The 26,783-nt window shown below is 40.3% G+C and overlaps 1 long non-coding RNA gene across 1 annotated transcript; it reads right to left on the reverse strand.

Annotated features, from left to right (window-relative positions):
* Positions 1–22: 22 nt before the first annotated feature.
* Positions 23–26,783, reverse strand: LOC148147966 (uncharacterized). Its single transcript, XR_015759271.1, has 3 exons — positions 26,710–26,783; positions 26,176–26,243; positions 23–205 (listed from the first exon to the last, which is right to left on the reverse strand). It is a non-coding gene; the product is annotated as an uncharacterized LOC148147966 (long non-coding RNA).

Here is a 26,783-nt window from a genome sequence, read left to right on the forward strand (position 1 = left end):
TCCGCTCTCTCCTGATGGCGAGTCTCGGTGCCTTCCTGGATGCTCCTCCTCCACTTTGGACAGTCTTGAGCCAGTGGTTCCCAGGTGTCTGTGGGAATGCTGCACTTAGCCAGCGAAGCCTTGAGGGTATCCCTGAAGCAGTTTCTTCTGTCCACCTGGGGCTTGGCCTGCGATTTCAAAGCTGGGCATAAAGCCTAGTGAACAGCTGCAGAACATCATGATAAAAAGAACAATGGCATCACAGAGTGAATGTGCAGCTATTTGATACAACAATCAAGCAGATTCACCAACATGGCTGAACATACTAACTGTTTGATGTGCAATTATGCTTCACCTGCATTTTCCAAGTGCTGCATCTTTAATGGTGGCCAAAGGCTATCTAGATCATTGTTTTAAACATCTAACAAGTTGTTTATTAACCTGGACGGTTTGGGTCATCAGGCACTACACCACTCCATACTAATGACAGATGGCAACTGCAACTTCAGCAACTGGTAATCTGAGTTGCTTACATCTGATCTGCATTGACATTGTTTGGCAAGGATCACAGTATTCTCCCACAACCCGATTCTGTGCTAATACTTTAATCAAGACTCTCAGTTTTGGAGTGTACCTGCTTTCAGTCGCAAATAATTGCACAGAATTTTAGATTCTTACCTCTTACTTCGCTCCACCCTAAATATAAAATTATTTATCATCATATACTTGTCTAGTTTTCCTTAAGTGCTTCTACTTATAAGAGAGTGAAAGGAGTATCATATGGATTTAGAACAAGGATTAAAACCCGATCCTGCAGGTCCAGACCCACTAGTGTTCCTCCATAAAACTTCAAAATCTTAACTCAGTAAGATGAAGGAAGATATGGATGCTGCAAGGATAAATGACACGAGTGTCATAAAATTCCAAGAATCATACAACTTACACAAATTAAAGATATTTACATTCTCAGCAAGTAGACAGACACTAATTAATGGCAAAGAATGCCAAAGGGTACAGTTTGAGCAAAGCAAAGCTGATTTGAACACCCACCTTTCCTGTTATTGATTGGCTGGGTATACCAGGTCTTGTTAGTATAAAGGATGTTATCTGTACTCCTATTCACTTCTCCCTCAACCTGAAAATGTTCTAAAATTGATGGCGAATATATTTCTTTTTCAGTCACTCAAAACCAAAATGTAATTGTTAAATAGAAATCTTCAAAAGAACTGTGAGCATTCTCTACTGCTCCCAGAAGTGGCAAGATTTGAGGCAGGGAGGGTATTTAATGAGAGGGAGCAGTGGCCTACCTCCAGCAGAAATAACGTATGAGTGGGAAGGTCTGAGGTTAACCAATTTGCTCAACTGGCAATTGAGGTTTTTAAATGACCAGTTAGAGACTACAAAAATGTCTCAGTCTGCCACTCCTGGAATTATCCCAGCTGTACAGGGCCTATCATCATGCTGCATTCTCAATTGCTGCTACCATGTGGGCAGCTTGAGCTGCTTGGGGTGGGAAAAGGTCTTTCAATCAGTGGCTGCTCAAGGGACTGGACACTGGGAGGGGATTGACTGCTGGGAGACACCTCCTACCCTTTCCTCTGACCCCCTACAGTCCCTCTCTCCATGACCATGGACCTGAGAAGACCATGCCCCACCCCACCCCACCCTAGTCCTCTCACCCAAGTCCCCAGGTTACTTCCCTCTGTGCTGGGTCTTTCATGATCCTTGCACTCCAGGGGTGCTTTTCAAACAGCAGCCACAGCCTCCCACATTGCCCTGCAGAATGCAGGAGCTACCAGACACTGATTGGCCACTTGAGGAGAAAGTGAGGTCTGCAGATGCTGGAGATCAGAGCTGAAAATGTGTTGCTGGAAAAGCGCAGCAGGTCAGGCAGCATCCAGGGAACAGAAGAAGGGCTTATGCCCGAAACGTCGATTCTCCTGTTCCCCGGATGCTGCCTGACCTGCTGCGCTTTTCCAGCAACACATTTTCAGCACTGATTGGCCACTAGCTCTTAAGGGTGATGACTGCTTGGCTGGAAGGGAAGACCCACCCATGTCTTTGCCACTTCCTGATTGGTTTGGAGGCCTTCCCTGAAAGATGCAGTGAGGGCTTCTCGCTGGTTCTTCTGTCAGCAGCTGAGATCCCTAATGCATCAACAAGATTCCACCTGTTGTGTGTAAAGGGAACCTATGGACAACTAAACCAGCATCTATAAATCCTGAGGGATGTTTTTTCACTCTCGATCAAGTACACTAGTGCCGCCAATGTCAATGCAAAATCATCAAAATAAATCAGCAAAATAATATGCCAAAATAATAGTAGCCTGCATCACTTGTGTTTTAAAGGAATATAAGCAACAAGGTAGAATTCAGACATTGAAAATCATCAGAATAGCATCACACAACATAATAGCTCATTTACTGCAGAAACATTTTAAAAGCATATTCTTGGAATGTGGATATTACCTCAGAAGTTGGTTGGCCTTCTTGAACACAGGATGGTGAATATAATCAGACAATGTTCTTAATTATTTTTGGTGCTTCTTTATCACTGCTTCATTTTCTTGGTCACTTCAGAGGCCAAGTAAGACACAGCTACATCGGATGCCAGACCTAAGTCACGTATAAATCAGACTGCATAAAATCAGCAGGCTTCATTCCCTCAAGATCCCGAGTGAAGTATTTGGATTTTTACAAGAATGAAATGGCATTACTCATGCCAGTTTTTTTATTACCAGAACTTTTTTTTTGAAATTGAGTTTGACTTCTCAATCTGACATGGCTGAAGTTAAACTCACATTCAATAATAGTGCAGGCCTCAGGGATGCCTTATCCAATAACGTAACTGCCACAGTACAGTGCCTCAACATGGCACAATGAAAATTACATCCTGTAGCCTCTGTACGTGTAAACTGACATTGTTTCAATGTCTTTCTTTTTTCTTCCAAATGTACAAATTAAGGCCATCTGGCCTCTCAGTCTGTGCCACCATTCAATATGATTTGGGCTGATCTGATTACACCACATTTCTGTTTACACCTGATAAACTTTCACCTAACAACTTGCTTAGCAAAAACCTATTTATGACTGTCACAAGAATATTTCCAACTCTGCATCCCTGCCTTTTGAGAAAGAGAATGCCAAAGTTTTACAACCCTCAATGAGAAATGAGATCCACCTTATCACTGTCTTAATTCAATAAACCCCCATGACGAGCCCTAGTCCTAGGCTCTCCCACAAAAGGGAACATCCTCTCCATATTCTTCCTGTTAACCCCCCTCAGTATCTTTTACGTTTCAATCATCACTTACTCTACCTAACTCCAGTGGATACCAGTCCAGTCTTTCCCAATGCTCCTCATAAGATGACCTGTTAATTTCAGGAATTAGTTTAGTAAATCTTCTCTGAAATGCACTTACATCCTTCCTTAAATAAAGAAGAGCCTGTACATAATGCCCTACGTCTGGTCTCAACTATGCCCTATATAACTGAAGCATAACCTCCTGACTTCCGTCTTCAATTGTCTTCACAAGAGGACATCCTCTGCTGGAGGCTGTGAAGGTGACAGCTACTCTGAGCTTCTACATGATTAGCTCCTTCCTGCACAGACAGTATTGAGAGGGCCATTTCACAATGCTACAGGATTCGCCAACAGGAAGGGGTTCCACTCGAATAATGTTCAGGCGAGCTGTGATCACTTTTTACCACTTGCTGGCAGTGTGTGCTCACTATGCAGGCAACTGTCATGACTCCCACATTCCGGAGCACTCTTGTGTGTCTGTTGCATTCAAGTGTGCACAGGCTTAACAAGACTGAGTCCTAGGTGATGAGGGCTATCCAGTATAATCATGGCTCATAATACATAACACAAACCCCTGACTGATACTGAGCACAGGTTTCATGCCACAGCCAGGACTGTGGTGAAGCAGATGATAGGACTGCTGAAGATATGGTTCCACTGATTGGCTCAGTTTAGAGTCCTCCAGTATCATTCAGAAAATATGTGCTACATCATCCTGGCTTGGTAGGATGATTAGAGCAGGCAATAAGGTGATCTCCTCGATTCTGAGGAACTGGAGGAACAGGAGTAGTTTTCTGAAGAGGAGGGTAAGGAACCCTGCATCCAGTGACAAACTACAGAGCTCAGCGCTAGATCCCTTGCTATTTGTTGTGTAGATCTATGGCCTAGACATGAATGTAGGAGGTATCACCTATATGTTCACTGATGACATGAACATTGATTATCAGATAAATATTGAGATGTTTTGAACTTCACACTGCAGGACAATATAGATGCGTTGATCAGATGGGTTGAACAGTGCCAAATGGAATTTAATCCAGAAAAGTGTGAGAGGATGCATTTTGGGAGGCATAACAAAGCAATGGAGTACACATTGAATGGTAGGAATCTGGGAAGTACAAAGGATCGGAGGAACCTTGGTGTGTATGTCCTGTAGATATTAAAATAAAATTTGTTGGGTTAGCAGAAATAAAGTTAAATGAAATTGAATGAAATGTAGAAGAAAAGATATGAAATCTGGTGTTGACCTCATGCTTGAAAAAGCCATTGGTTTCAAAGTGTTCCTATGGTTTGCTGTAGGAATGTGCTTCTGTTTACACCAAGTATTGTAACTCAGGAGTAATGGACTAACTATCACAGTAACCCTGGAAAAATTGGTGTTTAAAAACAGATGCAGTAAATCAGATGTGATAATATGGACTATTTATTAGCTGAAGTTGTGCTTGTAGTTGATTGTCATTCTGTTCATCAGATGATATAAAATAGCAAAATGCATGGACAAGCTAAAGCTAAGGTTAAAGTTCATTAAAAGCATGAGATAAGCCTCTTTCCAGGGAGACATAGCAAATCCTAATGAATCTTAATGATCAAAGCAGCATGGAAAACATAACATATTTGTAACGTTTGCCAGTGGTCAAACTAATTGCTGGAGACTGGAGAGTGTGAGAGTTTGAATGCATGGCTTTATTGTACAGAAACAGTGTAAACAAAAGCTTGCCTCACAGCACAATTAGCTAGCTCGGGTAGGAGGTCATCTGATCAATGGCTGGAAGTTGGAACAAAACAGGCTGATTGTCTGTTCTGGTCTGATATTCAGACAAGTCCATGTAAACAGATTCACCCGTGATAGTAAGCATTGTATGAGTAAGACGTTTGCAGTACACTTTGTCATGTACTTTGCTTTCATAGAGAGCATTTGAGTTATTAATATCCTAGCATAAAGCCAACAGATTAGATAAAGTTGGAATAAACGCTGGTGAAGGGCAACACCTATTGCCAATACTTGTTCAGGTGCATACTGGCCTCTCAAAGATGCCACGGTGCATGGGATGCCAGTCTTTTACAGATATCTGCTGAGTGGTGAGTTGCTGTGTGAAGGATGCTGGGTAAGGTGGTGTAGAAATAAGACATGAGAGATACTATAGGTAGGGTGTAAGAAATTAATGCAGCACGTTTGGTAAGATGAGAAACCTCATTTTGCCTCATGGCAAAAAAAATCTCCAAAAAAGCCCAGCACAACATGAACCTCACCCAAAATACATAAGATTGAGTCACAGTCTTTACACTACCTTTATAGCATTTCCACACTAGCACCCTTCTGAGAATTCTGGCCACTTTCGTATTCTCAATTTTTTGCCTCCTCATTGATGTTTATGTCTTAAGTCACCTAAATCCTAAACTCTGTAATTTCCTCCCCAAACTTTTCCTCCGCCTTTGTCTCCAGCTTGATTAAAAGTACTCCATAAAATCTACCTTTGTTTGTGTCTCATCGTGTTACTTTCAAATAAATTGGGTTATCTTTCAATATTAAAAGCACTATGTTTCACAATCTTTTCATTTTCTGAACATGATGTAAATAAAATAACTACTAAAAATTTGAAAATAACGATAATGTAAATGTGTACAAAATTTCATTTCTTCCATGTAATTTAATATTGTTAAATACTGGTGTGAATAAAGACAGTACATATTCAAGTAATAGTCTAAATAGTAATAGTTAGACAAGTGGTCATTTATAGTAAGTACAAATTGTGTGTAATATTGCATTAAAGCATTTTATATAATAACCTTGTTCCTCACCATTGCCATAATTTGTGTTTCCAACATTAACCTGTAGCTGTTATATTTTAAAATATTAGCTATCATTAATGTGTAAGACATTCATTGTTGAGTCATCAAGCTAGAGTCAGATCCTGCTATCCAAGATCATTCCTCTTCACTGCTATATATGTCAAGGGATCCATATTGTCGTTTCACCTTGACTTTCTGTACACTAGCAGATATTTTTTTCTATTTTACTCATTACAGCCAGTAATGAATCAACAACTAATTTTCAATTCTGATTTCTTAATTAAAGTTCAAGTAAATTACATGCACAGAGGTGGATCTAGAGCAGCTCAGTTATTAATCAATTTAGCTGGCCTCAATTATATATTTACTGCTCTCAACTCCACACATAGTTAATGTTATAGAGCAGAGAGGAGATTGCACCAAAATGCATTAGTGCTTTGTTTATGAGGATGTCACTGAGTTAGCAAAACAGCAATGCCTTTATAGTATAATCTCTTTCGTGCTCTGTGATTTATTATATGCCACAATTTTATTTGTTCTCTTGTAATTAAAGATAAGAAATATAAAAATAAAATGAACCATATTGAGTTTGAATAGATAAAAGCCTAAATCAGTCTCCTATTTCTGTGTTTTTAACTTCTAGCTGCATTACATTCAGCTGAATTTCAGGTCCCATTAAGATTCCATAAATCTAACTTATTAATGTTTTTTTTATTTTAGTTCAGGCTTCTTGCTGCTTAAATACATTTAATAAAGGCATTCAATTATAAACCACCATGGCCTTGAAGCTGCTCAGCACTTCTGGTGCTTCTGTGGTGCAGAAATAATTTTTGATTTTCAGTCTGCAGCCTGATTTTCACTTGGAAAATTGTCCCATGCCCATTTCCATCTGAAGATCAAAGTGCTGATCTTCCTTCTGTCATCTCCTTCATGTGCAAAATTCTTTTGCAACAAAAATTAGGCGATGGTCATAATTCAAAGGTGCTCATTTTATAGAATCTTGGTCAGATAATGACTGGAAAACTTTTTCTATGACCTGAATAAGGTGCCACACCAAAATATATTTAACTCTATTGCTGGACACAGTTCAAATGAACAGGTCACACACAACTAAATAAATTATGACAAGCATTAGTTTGCATCTCAAGAAAGGATATACTGCCCTTGGAGGAGATGCAGCACAGATTAATTACAAATATATAAGGTTTATGGGGTTAAATAGTGAGGACAGATTGCATACATATGGCTGAAATTCCACTACGTACAGAAAATTAAGAGTAATCTGATCAAAATAACATTCAAAGCATTTTATACAATAAATATTGAGGAAAAGTTTCCTCTGCCTGGGACATCAGGAATGACGGGATATAGTCTTAAATTTATAGCTAAGCTATTTAGTAGAGAAACACAAAGCAATTTTTCACATAACATATAGTACAAATCTAGAATTCACTCCCCAAAAGATTGTGAATGCAGGACTGTGATAAGGCAAAGTTTGATGGATTCTTGTGAGATAAGAGTACCACTGGATATGGGTAAATGGAGTTAAGGCACAAATTGTCCATTATATTATGATATAGATCAAGGTGTCAAATGACCTACTCATGTTCCTACATTTATATCTCACTTCTGGCATTGGACAACTAATGCATGGAATTAAAAGCCAACACCATGTTAAAGAGGTCTCTAGGCTCTGCTTATAAGCTACTAACAGAGATGGAAAGAGAATTTTGTAAGCTCCTGAGTTAATACCTCCTTGACTCAAGTGTAGATTAGAGAGGTAATTCTGATTTGCTGATTTTAGAGGGTGAGCAGTATATTTACACCCATTATGCCTAAAAAAGAACACAAAAGGCATAATTTTCCAAGTTCTTGATGATATGGGCAATGATGAGTCAGTTGGGAAAGTGACAAGTTTAGAAGAATGAAATCCTTGACATTGTGAGAAATAAATCCAATTGATTTTGCCAAGCACGTTTTGAACAGTGATGTGAGAATCTCACCAGTGAGCAATAAGAGGCCTATTTGCATTAATGTATAAACCTTTATTACTGGATCTTACTTGATTGACGTGTTCCTATACCCCCATATACTCGACAGAAACTAGACAGTCACAATTTCTAACATTAAAGTCAGAATGAGTACCTAGCAGCTCTGGCTCGACACTCCACTGAGCTTTCATTGTGGACAGCAATCCTCAACACCTCATGACCCACTCCATGGAAAGCAACAGCCTGCACCACACTCATCGGCAAAGGTTGGCATCACATATGCACCAACCTGATCACATCATCATAGCATGTCTCTGACTCATTTAGAATACAGTTTGGCTTTTCAATCCTGCACTTTTAGCTCACTATTTCAATGTCATGCTGCTGCTAGGACAACTTATGGATTTGAACAGGGTGATTTCCAAGTGCTCATTCACTTTGCACTTCGACTTGCTTTTTGCACTTTGTTGCTTCATTTAGAACTTACATTCATAGTTCTTCTGTCATGTCTTGCCTTTTAATGCAGACACAAAGTCAAACAGCTTGTCCTAATTGTCCACAATGATCAGTCAAGGCATGTGTGTATTGCTATAAGACCTGTGCGACATCAGTATTACACAGATACCATGCAACAGGAGCTTAAGTATTACATTTTGCTGCGATCAGTTGGCCATGTTATTTGAGTTGAGTTGCAATGTTGATTGATGGGGTCAAGAGTGCTTGCAACCAGGATATTTAGTCAACACAGTTTGCCCACACGCTGCATTATGTGGTAATACAGGTGATCCCACTGCACTACACACTCTGTCTCTCTCTCTCTCTCTCTCTCTCACACACACACACACACATATAAGTTTGTGGGGTGAGTTTGTATTTGCAGAGTTATAGTTCATTTTGCTCAAAAACTGCATGAATCCATACAAGATTCTGTAAATCCCTTTTTTAGAAATAAAATCAGTCTAAACATTGGGACACAGACAGCCTCACACAGGGCACCTCACACTTTCAATGCATTATCTGAGATGACATGGCACCTATTGTTAAACTTCACTTGAGAATGTAACTTTAAAAAAAGTTCTGGTATTTACATATGAAAGAACTGAAACCAACATGGCCATTCTAAAAGATGAGAGATTTAACAAACAATTCAGGTCTTTTTCAATATATAATTTCAGTTGTACCACATTGTAAACATTTGCTATAAATTCTGTTTCTTATGATCTTATACTCTACAACCACCTGATGAAGGAACAGCGCTCCAAAAGCTAGTGCTTCCAAATAAACCTGTTGGACTATAACCTGGTGTTGTGTTATTTTTAATGTGGTATTAGATGTCTTCACCTGTACTCTGTGGGTGTCTGTTTAATGATATTGCTCTTTGAAGGGCCTCATGTGGTACAAACGTGAACAACTCCCCACCAGAACAAAAACAATTACTCTGCCCACTCTGGATGTGCTGACAGCCATTTTCATTTCCATTGCACATCTGGATGAGGATGGAAGGCAACACAGGTCACACTTCATGGAATGAATCACAGGCTCGGCGTCTCTGACCTCTCCCAAATCTTTATATTCCTTTCTTCCTTGCTGGCCCCGTCAATCCCATTGGCTTTCATTTTCCCCATGTTTTCACCCCAACCATTTATTTAAATACCCGTCTCTCTAACCTACCCCCGAGCTCCAGGCCTGCAGCTTAGCCATGCTAAACATACACCGATCAAAGCAATATCTACTGGGATGGAAATCATCACCATGGTTGTCAAATTAGCAATCACCTTCCAAGATCTCAGAGGTTGTACATGATGCTGGAGCTGCTCACTGTACACCTTGAACTTTGTAGTGGTACAATCTAGATAGAGGGTTTTGGAGAGGGTTTGGTTTTAGCAATTACTCTTTGTTATCCAATAATTAAAGAAAACAGTTTTAAAATTTAAAAAGCTTGTCCAGGAAATTAAACACTGAACAATAAAACCTGCTAGATGTATGAACAATTAAAAAATTCTTGTTATAGCTGTCAACTTAAAAAGAGAACAGCTAAATACAATGAAAATAGAGAAAGATATTACACCTCTAAGAGGATTTAAAATCACAAATACTTCATTCAGGGATTTGAAGGAAGAGAATTTATGTGATATAGAATTGCTTCTGGATCACAGAACAAGCAGAAAGAAATACAAATGAACATATTTCATTATTCTGCAGGTCTGGAAGAAGAGAATGTTTTAAAATGACAGAATGTAAGAACAGAAATTGATAAATTTACAATAGGGTACCAGTTGTATAATAGGAAGAGCAAGATTTAGTAGAGGAATATAGCTTCTAGGAGAACACCTGTTGACAATTTTGCTAATAAACTTTATACATTGTCAGAATTTTGTAATATGGTGATTTACAACAAGAGCTAATTTGAAGCAGAATTGTCATTGGAATTTCTGATATATCTCTTTCAGATGTGTTACAATCAAAAGCGATCTCTCATTGAAATGAGTGTCAAATAGTGATAGAAGTTGCAAACTGAAGAAAAAAACACAAAGAGAGTTGTGAAAACACAAAGCCAGTCTGGCTCAAGACAAACATTAACTTTCCAAGGTACAAAAGCAGTAAAATACTTCACGATAGAGTAACAGAAAATACCTTGACAGTCTTTGATACTGTATGTTAATGCAGTGGATGTGGAATAAAAAATAAACGCAAACAGAAATAATATCCAGCTTTATAACACCATTCCAACTTTTCTAAGAAAACAAAAAAATATAGAAATCAAAACCTTTGAGCAACAGAATTAAAAATATTTGCTTGCACATGAAGTATAACATCTTACAAAAATCAGCTTTGGAAGAAAACTCAAAACATCAAGTCATTTGTTCATTTGATCACTATTTGATGATATGCCACCTTTATAAGAAGATGTGAATCAACTATTCTTAGGGCTGTAGGTGATGCATATGAACTAGATATGACAGAAATCATACACATTAATGGTCATCAAATTAATTTCAAACTTGGAACTTGAGCAAGTGTTACTATATTAGCCAAGAACAAAACATGCATGAAGAGAATGAAACAGCAACTTTCTGAAAAAGAATTGCAAGATGTAGGCAGAACACTCTCAAAATCAAGTATTGTTGAGTAATTCTTAAAATACCAAAACTATATGGAACTTCCAAGGACAGATCGGATCCAAGGAGGAATGTTAGATCCAGAACATGGGGGTCGGTAAGGGTCAGATTCAGTGTCAATTGAAATGAGGTGGAATCTGGTGATGACGAAAGGGGAACTGACTCCAGCACTAGGGCAGTGGGGTTTGGGTCTGGCAGTGGGAGAAAGCGATCAGGTCTGGCCACAGGGCATGGGTGTCAGTCCAGAGGCAGGGGTGTTAGCTCCCAATCATAGAGCAGATGTGGTGGGTTCAGTGGTGCTTCCAGGGATGGTAGTGGATATCAGGTCAGGGTGTGGGGATCTGGGGGAGTTTTAGTTGGGGGCATGTGAAGTAAAGTAGCGGTCAATTGAATAGTTATTCTGGAGTTAGACTATGCAAATTATAATCTGTTTACTTAGCCCAAACCCTCAGAATTGTCCAATTTAAATGGATACATTTGGGCTATTCCAGGGGTAGGGGAATTGCACAGTGGAGTCTTCAGTTTCCCAGGAAATTCCTTTGGAGCTTACTTTAATAGGAATTTCAGAAGGATCCCCACAGACTATTCCCATCTACACTTCAGAAATGATTATCTGGCTATCAAAAAATCCAGCCAATATGGAAATACAAATCAAACTTTAAGATATGTACAGTTGTGTCTACTATAGAATTCAACATTCCAAGTAACAACAATAGATCAAGAATCTTCACAACAGTGATGTCAATGTCAGGGAAACCCCTCTGCAAAGGACTTTCGAAAAAATTAAAGCTCGTTCAAGGAGCCAATATATTAATGAAATATATTTGAATGTTCATTCTCCACAGCAGAGCATTACTCTAATCACAATCATCAATCATGTATCAAGTCACAGGGTTGGATGGTGGACAGTAATGGGATTATGGTAAACCTACTTTATTTATTTGATACAATTGTAAAAAGAATTTAATAACCAGAATTAATCTTGAAGGAGATAATATAGAAGGCAGTTTGTACCTGAAATCATTAACCGACATGAGATGAGCTCCAACCATTGAGATATAAAGGTCTGATGGGATTGCTGTGGACCAGTGGTAGTGTCCCTACCTCTGTGACAGGAGGCCTGGATTCAAGTTCCACCTGCTTCAGAAGTGTGTGATAACAGATCAGAACGGGTTGAGTGAAATATCTAAGTAAATGAGCTGCCATCATTGAATACTTTTTTTTTAGATTCCCTACAGTGTGGAAACAGGCCCTTTGACCCAACACGTCCACACCGACCCTCCAAAGAGTAACCCACCCAGACCCATTTCCCTCTGACTCATGCATCTAACACTATGAACAATTTAACATGGCCAATTCACCTAACCAGCACATCTTTGGACTGTGGGAGGAAACTGGAGCAAACCCTCTCAACAAGTACTGCACTGAATAAAACTGGAGTAATTATGGGAGAACCTAACTCTGAGGGCTATTCTGGTGCTATGATAAGTGTCCCTATTTCTGGGTGAGGAGGCTTTTTCAGAAATGTGTAATCTCTGAACAGGTTGGTTAGGAAACATCTGTAGGGGTTCAGTCCTGGGAGGATTTAACTGGCACTTTGCATTTGCCCTTAGTTGTTTTTGTAGTCCTGAGTCCATGGAGCTAACAGTGATGTATAGTTATTCATAACTTGTGCCTGACCTCTCACAAGAAATTATCATATATCTATGGAACCAGATATTAAATGTTCTGCAATAATTCTACTGTTAATCAAGATTAAGACTAGCTTATGCCAAAGACTTTATGTGGGCATCCTCCCCTCTTGGCATCAGTAAGTTAGACTAACATTAATAAGAATTGCTGGCAGTATATCTACCGGTAAGCATGACTACAATATGTGCCATGCTGAAAGAAGGGCAAATTTATCCATATAAACTATTTGCTAAACATCATTTCAAATGATCTGTCAACCTTTCTTTTCTCTGGACATGCATGTAAGTGTCAGCCAGATTTGATTATCAAATTATGCTTTCTTTATTAATTTCAGACACTAAAATGTTCCCAAAGCATGTTGTTCTGTGTTATGTTTGTAATTTTTAAATCCTACTTTCATTCCCTCTGAGCAGACCTTACACTGTATGGAGGATACTGCCTGGTGAAATGACAGGTAAGGATTCCAATATGCCCAACAGTCTTTCCAAAAAGAAAACACCAGAAGGGTAAGCCTTAAAGAATGTCAAGTGGGATTTCATCTCTGTTGTGTAAGACATATGCTTTTATTCTGCAGTTCTCGCCATTCCACAGAGGATGCTTTGACAGAATCCACAGGATAGCTGTTACATGTGCCAGTCTAGCCAAACATCGAGATTGACTCAGAATTAAAATGTATAATCAATATTGTCAAAATCATCTGCAGAGTTGAACTTGGTTTGGCAGATTTTAGCGAGCACTTTATTGGTCTGAAGGCTGACTCAGCCCCACCTCACGTTGCACCATCCGTCTCCACCAATTTAACTTTGACTCCTCATGTCCAGGTGCTAAATCACACCCAGATGAAATCACTTATCTAAAAAGAGGCAAGGATTAAGTTACTATTAATTTAAATAACATTGATTGTTTGCTAGGCAGGCATGTATAATATAACCGTCTGTATTATTCTAATCTAATTGTTCAAACTATTTTCCACTGCACGCTGCAGAAAACTGAATCAGATCTTTATCATGCTGTTGTTTCTGCTTCCAATTTATTTGTTGTGTCATTTCTTAACCCCGAGGTGTCCAGTTTAATCCCATATTATGCAGAATGATTTCCAAGTGACCTCCACATTGATTTGATCCTTTTCTTACTATACCATGATACAAAGTGTTGATGTTCTATCACAATAGTTCTACCACTCCTCAAACAAACTGAAAGCCTTGACTGTATAATTAACAAATAGTTCTTCAGTACCACACAAATAATATTGATTTCCCTGTTGGACATTCCCATTATCCTGGCTCAACTTGTTATTTACACTGTTCAACATGTAAAGTTTGGGGACCAGGTATGCATTTTGTTCTTTATTTTTGCATGAATGGTATTAGCTCAGCCCTGCAATTTTGCAGTAGCTCCAATTTATTTCAATCTTGGATCTTAAAGGTAATTGTTCAATGCAGGTAAATAAAGCACAAAAATGCCAAGAGATATTTTTGTATGAGCATATTCAATCCTCTGGTTTCATTCTAACACTGCAAGAATTCAACTTCTGAATATTATCTCTTTACCTGTAAACACATCCAGACGAACAACCGAGTCAGAAACATAATCTAGCATTTCGTTCACATCAATTACCTCCATCTGATTCAACTGCTCTTAGCACACAATTGGGAACACAGCGTGACTCTATCCAATTGGGGCTATGTTCTGTAATGAAGAACCTACTCCTGAGTTCGACATTAATAAGTCGGTATAATTTGAATGGTCCACTTGTGAAACTCAATTACTCCAAATGTCCTTGGGGGATGAAGAATTCATGGAGTGAAATATCAGAAAGGTTACGCCATAAAAATGTTTTGCCCAGTTTCTGAATCAAAGATTTATTTACTTGTGTTGCTGAGCCAATTGGTGACAAGCATTTCTGATCACTTCTAGACTTTAATGATAATGATCCTGATTGAAAGGGGCGTAAATGAGTTAGATTGTTCAGAAAGAAACACAAAAGTAGCTGTACAATGGTTGATTGTTCCTCTTGCCTGTTCATGCTAGTTGCAGCCCTCATCCAAATGGAGGATCAGTCTGATTATTAATCCAAAAGTAAACTACAACTGGCTAATGACAGCTTCACTCCAGTGATTACTGGAGTGAACACTATGGGATGGCTGTCCAGACCAGCACAGCAAATTGTATAGAGTGAATCTTAAGGTGGAAGTGTTTCAGACCTGCTTGTGGAGAACACCTCTGCCATTCTTGATCGTAAAAAAATTACTTTCTCACTTAATCTTTTAAGGCCTTCTCCTTCTCACAAGCTGATAGAACCAGATGGAGTATTCATAGCACACGCTTCGTCCATTCACCGAAAAGTTTTATAACCAGGAACATGCAACAAGTGCAGGAGGTGATGGTGTAGTGTTATCATCATTCGATTGGTAATCCAGAGACTTAGGACTCTGGGGACCTGGGTTTGAATTTCATTGTTAAAAATTCTTGAAGAGAAAAGTCTAGTGATTGCCATGGAACCATTGTAGATTATCGTACAAACACACCTCATTCATCCACACCTTTAGAGAAGGAAAATTGCCATCCTTACCTGGTCTGACCTACATGCAGCTCCATATCTACAGCAACCCAGTTGACTTATAACTGGCTTCTGAAATGGCCTAGTTAGCTACTGTGCTGGTATTAGATTAGATTAGATTACATTACATTAGATTAGATTACATTACATTACAGTGTGGAAACAGGCCCTTCGGCCCAACAAGTCCACACCGACCCGCCGAAGCGAACCCACCCATACCCCTACATTTACCCCTTACCTAACACTACGGGCAATTCACCTGGCCCTGCACATCTTTGGACTGTGGGAGGAAACCGGAGCACCCGGAGGAAACCCACACAGACACGGGGAGAACGTGCAAACTCCACACAGTCAGTCGCCTGAGGCGGGAAGTGAACCCGGGTCTCTGGCGCTGTGAGGCAACAGTGCTAACCACTGTGCCACCGTGCCGCCCACTTGAACTGCTTTGAAGTCTCAAAAAAGGAATGAAACTGAACAAACCATCTGCCATCAGTTATGGTGTCAGAAATTTCAAAGTTCATCACCAACTGTGGCATAGTGGCACTCCTGACCAAGCTGGTTGAGTCCTGAAGGATGTAGCTGCCTGATTGAGTCTATGGCAGATGCTGAAGGAATCAACAAAATGGAAAAGCACATTCGAGGTCATAATAATAATATAAAACAAAGAACTGTGGATGCTGGAGATCCAAAACAAAAACAGCAACTATTGGAGAACCTCAATATGTCTGGCAGCATCTGTGAAGAGAAAAAGTGGAGCTGAGTCCCCAAAAAGATCAGCTATGATCTTATTGAGTAGTGGGGCAGGCTTACTCATGCCCCTATTTCATAAGTTCTTAAAAATTGAGTTAATGTTTTGAGTAAAGAGATTTTTGTTAGAGCAAAGGGTCTGTTTTTCTCTCCAGAGATGCTGAGTTTCTCCAGCAATTTTTGTTTTTATATTTGATCTAATCCTCATCAGTTGGTCACCACAGAGATATCCACCCATGACAGTATTGGTAGGAGAGACAAAGAACTACCTTTGTAGAGATGAAGCTCCATCTTCACATTGAGGGTACACTTCAGTAAATTGTGTCACCACCACCATTGTGCTAAATGAAATAGATTCAAATGGACCTAGCAACTCAAAACTTGGCATCCATGAAGCGCTATGGGTTAACAGCAGAGGAATTGTACACAAACACAATTTGCAACCTGATGGTCTGACATATACCTTCATTCTACAATTACTATCAAGCTATGGGATGGTTCAATGGACAGTGTAGTAGGGCAATCCAGGAGCAGCACCAGGTATACCTAAAAATGAAGTGCCAACCTGGTGAAGATATGATGCTTGACTACTTATGAATCAAACAGCATAGCAGCAAGTAACAGACAGGGCTAAATTTTTCCACGGCCTGTGAATCAGATGCACTCTGCAGTCCTGCCACATTCAGTCAGGAATGTTGTTAGGCAATTAATCTGTGGAAAAGATAAGGTTGAATCATTTGCATCAATTTTCTTCCGGTAGTAGGTTCTCAAATGAATGCTTCACCTTGGTGTCCTCCAGAGGCCCCCAGTATTACAGATTCCAGTCTTCGCCAATTTGAGTCACTTCATGTGATATCAAAAATGGCTGAAGCCACTGAAATCAGCAAAGGTTATAGGCATGACTACATTCTGGTGATAGTAATAAAGGCATTAGAACTAGCCACATTGCTAGCCAGGTTGTTCCAGTATTGCAAAACACTAGGATCTACTCAGCAATAAGAAAGCTGACCTGCTGCGCTTTTCCAGCAACACATTTTTCAGCTCTGATCTCCAGCATCTGCAGTCCTCACTTTCTCCCAATAAGAAAGCTTGCCCAATAATGATCTGTGTACAAACAGCAGGACAAATCCATGACTACCACCATCTAGAAAGGTAAAGGCAAAAGATAGGTGGGAACACCACAACTAGGAAGTTCCTCTGCAAAGTATTCACCACCCTGACTTGGAAATATATCCCCATTCTTTCAGTGTCACTGGACCAAAATCATGGAACTATCTTCCTGACAGCATTGTGAAAATACCTTCACCAAATAGACAGCGATGGTTCAAGAAAGCAAATCACAAGCACCTTTTCAAGGCCAACCAGGGATGGGCAATTATTGCTGACCCAGCCAGTGACAATCATTTCCCCTGAGCAAGTGAAAAAAAAGAGCCTGACTTTCTTGCTGACACGGGATATGAAGTAGTCTGTCTTATTGCTCTCTTAGTGGGGCTGCCCGAATACAGCTGAAAATGTGTTGCTGGAAAAGCGCAGCAGGTCAGGCAGCATCCAGGGAACAGGAGAATCGACGTTTCGGGCATAAGCCCTTCTTCAGGAATGAGGAAAGTTTGTCCAGCAGGCTAAGATAAAAGGTAGGGAGGAGGGACTTGTGGGAGGGGCGTGGGAAATGTGATAGGTGGAAAGAGGTCAAGGTGAGGGTGATAGGTCAGACTGGGGTGGGGGCGGAGAGGTCAGGAAGAAGATTGCAGGTTAGGAAGGCGGTGCTGAATTCGATGGATTTGACTGAGACAAGGTGGGTGGAGGGGGAATGAGGAAACTGGTGAAATCCGAGTTCATCCCTTGAGGTTGGAGGGTTCCTAGGTGGAAGATGAGGTGCTCTTCCTCCAACCGTCGTGTTGTTGTGGTCTGGCGATGGAGGAGTCCAAAGACCTGCATATCCTTGGTGGAGTGGGAGGGGGAGTTGAAGTGTTGAGCCACGGAGTGGTTGGGTTGGTTGGTCCGGGTGTCCCAGAGGTGTTCTCTGAAACGCTCCGCAAGTAGGCGCCTGTCTCCCCAATATAGAGGAGGCCACATCGGGTGCAGAGGATGCAATAGATGATGTGTGTGGAGGTGCAGGTGAATCTGTGGCCCGATTGGAGGTGGCGGAAATGACGGTGGATGATGCGCTGTACATGGAGATTGGTGGGGTGGTAGGTGAGGACCAGTGGGGTTCTGTCCTGGTGGCGGTTGGAGGGGCGGGGCTCAAGGGCGGAAGAGCGGGAAGTGGAAGAGATGTGGTGGAGGGCATCGTCGACCACGTTGGGGGGGGGGAATTGCGGTCCTTGAAGAAGGAGGCCATCTGGGTTGTATGTTTTTGGAACTGGTCCTCCTGGGAGCAGATGCGGCGGAGACGAAGGAATTGGGAGAATGGGATGGCGTTTTTACAGGGGGCAGGGTGGGAGGAGGTGTAGTCCAGGTAGCTGTGGGAGTCGGTCGGTTTGTAGTAGATGTCCGTGTTGATTCGGTTGCCTGAGATAGAAATAGAAAGGTCGAGGAAGGGGAGGGAGGAATCTGAGACTGTCCAGGTGAATTTGAGGTCGGGGTGGAAAGTGTTGGTGAAGTGGATGAACTGTTCAACCTCCTCGTGGGAGCACGAGGCGGCGCCGATACAGTCATCGATGTAGCAGAGGAAAAGGTGGGGGGTGGGGCCAGTGTAGTTGCAGAAGATGGACTATTCCACATATCCTACGATATGTGGCCTGCCCGAATATAGCAGCAAACACGTTTTGGACATCAATGGAAAGATTAAAATGCTTTGCAGCCCTAGTTTTTCACTGCTTTGTTTTAAAGGCTGTTGTTCAATTATTGACAGTGTTGAATTTGTTGCCCTGGGGGTTTATCCTGAATCTCTGCTGACAAATCTAGAATCACAGAATCTCTACAATGCACAAACAGGCCATTCGGCACATTGAGTCCACATCGAACCTCCAAAGAGCAGCCTACCCAGACCCATCCCCTTATCCCTATCCCTCGGACCCTGTATTTCCCATGGCTAATCCACCTAACCTGCACATCTTTGTACTGTGGAAGGAAACCGGTGCACCGACAGGAGATTGACACAGACACGGGGAGAATGTGCAAACTCCACACAGACAGTCACCTGAGGGTGGAATCGAACCCAGGTCTCAGGCGCTGTAAGGCAACAGTGCTAACCACTATGTTTAAAATAAAAAGGCCATTTTTGCAAGATCTCGCAAAAGAATGTTGTGTAGCTAAGATGTAATTAGCTATTAAGTACTATGAAATAAATCTGCTTTGTTCAACAAGACCAATTGTCACTTTTGCCAAAAAGAATGCGCATCCCTTCCCACTTGATATGAGCAACTTAGACTAATACCAACAGGATGAATTGGTGGCAGTGAATCCACACAAAGCACCTCAGAATTTACAAATTGACATGACCACAACATATATTGTGAACCAGAAGTGGAAAGAGTTTCTCATTATCCATCCTGCTAAGCTTATTTGTAATTTCAAAGCCCTTTATCGGGTTTCCTCTTGATTTTCTGTGTCTCCAAAGAAATAAAGATCCGACTTCTCAAACTTGTTTGATGGTTGTTTCTTCACATTTTTAATAACATCTTAGTAAATCATTTCTGAAACTTCCCTACAGCTCTGATATTCTTCAATATTGTGGTGTTTTCAGTATCTAAATTATCCAAATTAGACTTAATTTGCAATCATTACTTTGCTTTAATTTTAAAATAGACTCCCATAGCTAGTGATCTTTTTGCATAAGGGACTTAAGTTGTTCTCTTTTCTTCATGTATGCATGAAAACAGGGTTATTTTACACACTGAACTGATTTGACCCTTGGCCTAACCACTTATCTTTTAAAAGTGGATTCAGAAACCATACATTTTCCTTTAACGAGGATATATCTGAATGCTCTCGCCCTCTAGCCTCCTCTAACTGCCTTCATTTGTCTAATAAGATGGTAAAATGCTATGCTGAGCCTATTGTTTTGCTAGGAAATGTGTTTGATATGGGAGACCAGGAAAGAAAAACAGTCAAATACAATCCAATGTCTTAGATACAACAAAGAAAATTCACTTATGGCAAGGAAGACATACTGGTAACTTATTGTATTTAAAAAAAAATCTATGTTAGAATCTCAACATTCTTAACAATGTTTCTGTACAAATCAAACAATACTGGCTTGTAAAATGAAAAGAAAAGGATTTTAATCCTGTAAAGTTCTAGATACATAGGAAAGAATTGGATGCATGAGGAATGGAGCACTAAATAGTGCAAGAAGCAAGGGTGTCAGGTTCATGAGGTTGGGATGGAAACATTGAATTATCCCAGTGGCAACAGCAATGCTGACTGCATGCAGCTAAAAGATAACTTTTATGATTTTGCATGCAATGCATGCATATAAAACCGCAAATGTTTGCATTTAAGCTCCATGAGCAAATAAGCTGGTAGTGTACAGGAATAATGGGCCTTTCACAATTGGCTAAAGGTGATGATAAGGGTGAGCCAATTCTTGAGGTGGAGTCTGAGCCAGTTGGTGCTCATGGCCATCTCCCAGAGATTTTGTTTGAAGCGAGGAAAAGAAGCTGTGAAGCATCAAGGTCAAAAATCACCAGAGGAAGTTTGGAGGGAAGGTTGAACATGACTGAAGGGAAGTCACAGGTCACTGAAGGGAGTTCCAGATTGTCTGAAAGCAAGACCATGCTGAGGCCAGAGTGAACACAATTCTGCCACAGGCACAAGGTGTTTAAAAGTTCATGATACTATTGACAAACACAGCCTTACAAAAGTTCTGTCCTCTGTTGAACTTATGCAAGTAAAATTGATCTTGTATACCAGTGATCGCAGAGGATCAGTAGAGGAGTAACAGTGCAGAGGAAAGATGGAACTATATGTATCAGAAGAAAGGCTAAAAGGCCCGCACAGTATAATAGAACATAGAACATAGAAAAGTACAGCACAGAACAGGCCCTTTGACCCACAATATTGTGCCGAGGTTTAATCCTAATGGAAAATATAACAACTTAACCTACGCGCCCCTCAACTCACTGCAATCCATGTGCATATCTAGCAGTTGCTTAAATATCCCTACTGACTCTGCTTCCACCACCACAGCTGGCAACACATTCCATGCATTCACAACTCTCTGCATAAAGAACCTATCTCTGACGACTCCTTTATACTTTCCTCCAAATATCTTCAAACTATGAGTCCTCGTACCAGTCAATCCTGCCATGGGGAAAAGTCTCTGGCTATTGACTCCATTTATTCCACTTATTATCTTGTATACCTCGATCAGGTCTCTGTTAGGACCAGACATTGAGAGCATCAAGAGGAAAGCAACCAAGGGTCAGTCCAATACTGCTCTGTCCCAGATTTTACCACACTTCTGCCTCAAATATGTGTGAATATTGGAGAGGCAGCACTGACAATGGCTGAATACTTCTAGGGAGATAGTCACTGACCTATGTGCTTTCCTTCAACATGGCCTGTGGGCCATTGGACTGGGAGGAATCCAACGGCAGTGACTTTAAAAGTCACAGTGGCGTTGAACTTCTGCAACAGCAGCTCCTTCCAGCATTTCGGGGGTACCGAGGTGTTGATATTTCACAAGCAGTTCCACATCACTGCACCAAAGGAGGGATGAATGCACAACTTAAAGGGGCTAGAGAGTTTATGAAGTTCAGGTCAGATGCAGATAGCCAGGGGAAAAGTTCTACTGGGTTAACCAGCCATAATTGCCTGGGAGAACAAACCAAAAAGGCAGCATTTTAGCATCTGAAGGCTGGTACCTAAAGGCAAATTTAAAGATAAAGGATAAGCAATAGGAAGAGAAAACTTGAAATCTCCAACAATTGGCTGACCATTACAACATGTGATCTCCTCAAGATCTGACCAATGCCACTGGATGGAAACCCTTGATCTCCAGCTGATGGGTTATAGTCCAACCAGTTTATTTCAAATCACAAGCTATCAGAGCACTGCTCCTTTGTCAGGAGCACTCTGAAAGCTTGTACTTGGTGTTGCGTAACTTTTAACTTTGGTGAAAACACTGTTGTTACTGGTCAAGGAGTGAGGAGTGACTGCTCATGCTCAGAGAGGAGCTCCCAGAATAGGCAACTATTGAGTTCCTCCTCCTTATTCTTGTGCAATGCACCTCCCTGACTATGTGAGGAGGCAGGATTCCTGGATGAAAGTCAAGTGCCCCTTACCTCTTTCACCAGATAGGGTCAATAGCTAGAACAAAGGAACACAGCTCTGAGTGCATATCCCTGAAGCCACTGACTTGTCACCTGAATCTGGCTCACCATTGCTGTGCTCTGCGTGGAGAAAGCCCTGCTGTGAACTGTTCAGGATGTAGTCCTCCTTTGTGCGCATGTGTCCGCACAAGTTGTGGCAACTCTGTCTGGTATGCCTCTGCCAGTCACTGACACTCCTGCAGGTTTTGTACAACCATTAAGAAAAGGCCCCATCATAAGTGTCTCAGCCTGGGTATGTCCTCCAACAGCCCTTCAACAATCACAGGTTCCATCAGCTGCTTTGGCGTGACTATGACGTGTTCCCTAAGGCTGAACTTCAATTCTAACTGCGATGTGCAACCAGCAAGGTGGCTGTTTCTGCACTGGTGGAGGCTGTAGGGAAAAGGTGTAATAGTCCATCCCTAAAACTGCAATGCCCTACTACAGGTTGACTGCAGCATCACAGAAGTTGGAGCAGGCCTCCCTGTGTAATGCAGTCTTCATGAGAACTATTTTAATCTAACACTTTTTATTCTAGTTGCACAGATGAAAGCATTAGATTAAATTCCCTACATTAAGGAAACAGGCCATTTGGCCCAACAAGTCCACACCGACCTGCTAAAGAGTAACCTACCCAGACACATTTCCCTACCCTATATTTACCCCATAACACTACGGGTAATTTAGCATTGCCAATTCACCTGACCTGCACATTTTTGGATTTGGGGGGAAACTGGAGCACCTGGAGGAAACCTACACAGACACGGGGAGAGTGTGCAAACTCCACACAGATAGTCACCCGAGGTTGGGTCCCTGGCACTGTTAGGCAGCAATGCTGACCACTGAACCACCGTGCCACTCCACTGACAAGGCCAGCAGTTGTAACCTATCCCTAACCCACCCTTGAATTGAGTCATTTGCTAGATCAATTCAGAGAGTAGTTAAGAGCAACCACATTGGTGTCAGTTTGGAATTACATGTAGTCCAGATCATGTTAAGGTTTCCTTCCCTAAAGTGAACCAGATGTGATTTTAACAACAATCAATTGAAGTTTCGTAGTACTACTGCTGAGACCAGCTCACAATGAAGCCACTGTTCTCGTCACTGGAGGAGGTCATTTTCCTTCATCCTGCATTGGACTTTGAAACACCTTCACTCCAATCTCCCTCCATACATCCTTCGTCAGAAGGGCACTTCTCCTGAGGCTGTTAATAAGAAAGACTTCCTCCCAGACAATTCCAGTCAAAACACTCTGGAGGAGAATATGCAGAGAGGCAATGGGGCCTTGCATTTTTAGCTCTGAGCCGCATGCCACCTGAATCTGGAGGTCAAGATGATGAACCTGGCATTCTATGTCAGACTCTGACAAACCACGATTGATGGTTTGGATGCATTGGCAGTGTGTTGAGGGTCACTTAAAAATTACACTGGGAACTCTGGCCCCATCAGCTGATGGTGAATTTAGACGACTTCCTTCACAACCCCATTATATAATTGGCAGGCCCCCCCAGCTTCACCACATTTATTAGCCAAGTGCAAATGAATTCCAGTCGGCTGTCAATCCACTCTTGAAGAATGGAAGTGCTCCCAACTTCCAAGTCTGCCGTAGGGACCTGCGCCACAGCAATTGGATTCCATTTAGAAAACTAATTCCTCGCTAAAGTGTTAGTGTTCTAAAAATAAAATATTAAGAAAAGCTTGATGAATGGCTGTCTCTGCAGGGTTATTGGATGTATAGATAGCAATAACAGATTGGGGAAAGCGATGCTTCCCAAGTTGCCCTGCTGAATGCGAGAATTATCTTGCAAAACTGGCAAGTCTTTTACTAGGCTTCAATAAAGCATATGGTCCCAATCTGCTAGTAACATTACCTTGTGTTTTAGCTGACCCTTTGATATACCTGATATGCTTATTTTTCTGCAGTAAATTTCAATGAACATAACATTATATAATTTATGTAGAAGAGCCTTTCGAAAGGAGTAATTTTTTCACATTTTAATTTCTAGTCTTTATCTTTTAAACTGACAGTCAACTGTGAATATTTGAAAATGTGCTATGTCTAAGAATCCTCTGAACATGTCACTGGTCAGAAGTGGTATGATTGATTGGCACTTTTAACACTGGAAGTACAATACAGGAATGCCCTATTTTCCTCCCTTTATTTGTCCTTGCTATTAAGCTCTTGCAACCCTTAGCCATCTCTGTCCCATTATTCAAGGTATCTGCTTTTCATCCACTGCACATAAATTTAATTTATATGCCAATGATGTTTTTATACATTGTCAATCTATCTGCCTCTCTTCTGCATCTCATTACTGTCATTAAATAGTGCTCCAATACATCTCGTTACAAGGTTAATTGGGACAAATCTAAAATCCATCCCCTTCAATAAATATATTTTCTCACTGCCCACACCCCCTCCTTCTTGTGAGGGACATAGGAACCCAATGCCTTACACATTATTGCACTCATTAATTGCAAATGATATTTTAAAGCCACACCTTTCCATCTTAAAAACAGTTGAACCTGAGAAATTAAAGTCTGTGAAATTAACATATTGTCAATTTTTGCTTCCAATTTTATCATATAATGTTTTGCCCATAATCTATTATGAGTTTAATTTGGCTAATTAGGAGGCTTTGCTATTCTAAATCCAATTCTGTTTAAGCGATCAGCTTCCATTTTTACCACAACTTTAAAATTCATGCACCATTTATAGGGTCAGGAAATAAACTGTTCATTTAGTCTTAAATTATGTTATCTCCCTTTTACATTCAGCTTCACAAACCAATTAGAAGCATCAGGAGAAAATCAAATAAAAGGAACTGCTTGGAAAAATATTTTTAAGTGGTGCATTTTATTTGCTATTTTTAAGATTTGGATGAAATTTGCAACTTTTAACCGCGCAACGAACATGTTACAATGAGCTGTTTGCCAATTTTAGGTTAGCGTCCCAGAAGCTAACAATTTATGTAGATCTGATTTTCTGGGCAGTTGAACTGAATTCAGAGATATCTGTAAGTAAATGAAACCATTAATACATGCAGAACTTTCAAAGGGTGGGAGCTGAGATGAAATCATTGAAATGCAAAGTAGCCAAATTGCAGTGATTTTATCTTAAATTTCAATAAATAATGTTAAAATATTTATAAATGGCTGTTAAAATTGGTAAAAAAATATGTTGCTCTGTGTTTTTAGTGAAATGTGTATTTTTCAACTGTAAAATGAACGTGTATGCTTTGTATCTGAGAGTTAGTAAGACAGATCTTTGACTGATTGAAAACAAATCATTCTTAGTACCATGTAGTTCCATTCAACAACATAATGACATCATGTCTTAATTGTCAAACTATGTATGCAGTTGCACAGGGTTTCAGGAAACAGGACCCCAGTGGGCTGTAATTAGGCGTGGTTCAACAGCATAACATCTGGAAGTTATTGTTACCACACTTTAACCATATAAACAAAGCTGTAATATAGATACCAATAACTTTTTTAAACTCTAGCTCTTTGTGTAGGAAGCTAATTGTTTTCAATTCACAAAACTGGCGCAGATGCTGTGATTTAATTTTCTAATTATGTTGATTGCTTTTTATCCTTCTTCCTTTGCAGTTGTTTTAAAATTTAATTCTATAAATTCTGATGCCAAATTAAATTCCAGCAGGGCTAACTTTCCAAGTTTCATTATTGGTAAGAACTGTTTAATGGCTGGGATTTGTTTCAACACAACATTGACCTACCCTTAAAATTTGGAAGTGTATTCTCTTAAAGTTTCCTGTTCTTGTGTCATAGGATCTTCACACATTTGCTGTGATTGGAGATGAGAAGGATTATTAACAACAAATTACTAATATCCATTGTATTTCATGATGATTAACTGCTGATTTAAAATACAATGAAATAGAATTAGAAAAATCTAGCTGAGCAGAATGCTTAGATTTACGTATTGTATTCAGGATAACAAAATTAATACATTTTACATTTGGAAATCAGAAATTATCTATTCAATTTACAGTAGTTTGGGAAAATTCAACAAATACTAATATCAATCCAATGATATCCATACTAATCCTTAGTTTGTGTCCATTCCATGTTTCTATTTTGCCACGATTACCCTGAAAGTAATAGCAGCTATGGACTTTCCTTTACTTTCTGCATCTTAAATTGATTTTACAGGCAGTTAAAATAAAATTTCCACCATAATTTTAAAACAGCTGAATCTAAACATCTCTTAATATAAAACAAATTTCTATTGACTTCAGACAAATGCATACCTGATCCAAGCATAGAATTCCATTAGACCAAATGATTTCCTTTTCATTCCTATTATGTGCTATTCTTGATCCAG

This window comes from Chiloscyllium plagiosum, unplaced genomic scaffold (genome assembly GCF_037043375.1).
Source record: "Chiloscyllium plagiosum isolate Xiang-an unplaced genomic scaffold, Cpla_swu_hap1 HiC_scaffold_14, whole genome shotgun sequence".
NCBI lineage: Eukaryota > Metazoa > Chordata > Chondrichthyes > Orectolobiformes > Hemiscylliidae > Chiloscyllium > Chiloscyllium plagiosum.